The following is a 1,020-nucleotide window of genomic DNA, read 5'->3' as shown; positions in this document are numbered from 1 at the left end:
TTACTACAATTTATAACGTACAATTTATTTTATAAGAAAATAGAAAATATATATTATATACTAAAAAATTTGCGAAATATATGAACACTATCTTATCTTTCTATAAAGTTGTTTTTTTTTTACCGAGTTAACATTATTTTGGCTATACTTGATATTTTCATAATTATAAATTAGATTTTATTTTAAATTTGAACAAAAATTTTATTCAGTATTATTTTATTTAAAATCAAATCAACATGTAGAGGCCCTCCACCACCCCCGTCGACTTTAATCGGCGGTCCTCTGAAATGTGCACTGTTAAATCATTGTGTCAAATTGAACCTTATTTAAGTCGCTACTGCAGCTTCTTCTTAATAAATGATTATTTTTAACTAAAACAATATAGTTACTTTTAAATAAAACAATAGAATTTAATCCAAATTTGGGTTAAATTTGAACTGTTTTAAATTATTTAACTCCATTGTTTTAATAAAAAAGAACTATTTATTAAGTAAGAGCAGTGGCGACTTAAACAAGGTTTAGTTTGACACTATAGATTTAACAGTGTTGTATTCCTACCTATCCATATTTTTTCCTAATAATTTGCCTACCTACGCGTATTTCAATTTAAAATATTAAAACCGCGACGCGATATGCAATTTATTAAGAAATTTTTTAAGGATTAAATTTTTTAGGGGTCAAATCCTATGTGCTGGTTAATCCAGCGAGAAACCCACCCAAGATATAGCCCACCCGAAATGTAGAAAATCTGAAAATTCAGAAAAATTGTCCTTATACTTATAATAATAAATTTAATAAAATAGCGTAACTTACTCAATCATTGTGGCCAATTGACCACTTACCTTTGTAGTATCTTCTTTCTTCTTTCTTCAGGCCAGATTGGACCTACCTTTCGTTGTTCCTGGCCATAGTCCGGTCATATTTTGACCAGAGAGGAAAGGAGACAAACTCCTTTCATTATCGGCGTATCATCGCCAAAAGATAACGTTCGAATTATGCTAGTCGATCGTATTGAAAAAT

This window comes from Wasmannia auropunctata, unplaced genomic scaffold (genome assembly GCF_000956235.1).
Source record: "Wasmannia auropunctata unplaced genomic scaffold, wasmannia.A_1.0 LD335903.1, whole genome shotgun sequence".
NCBI lineage: Eukaryota > Metazoa > Arthropoda > Insecta > Hymenoptera > Formicidae > Wasmannia > Wasmannia auropunctata.
This window is presented reverse-complemented; position numbering follows the sequence as displayed.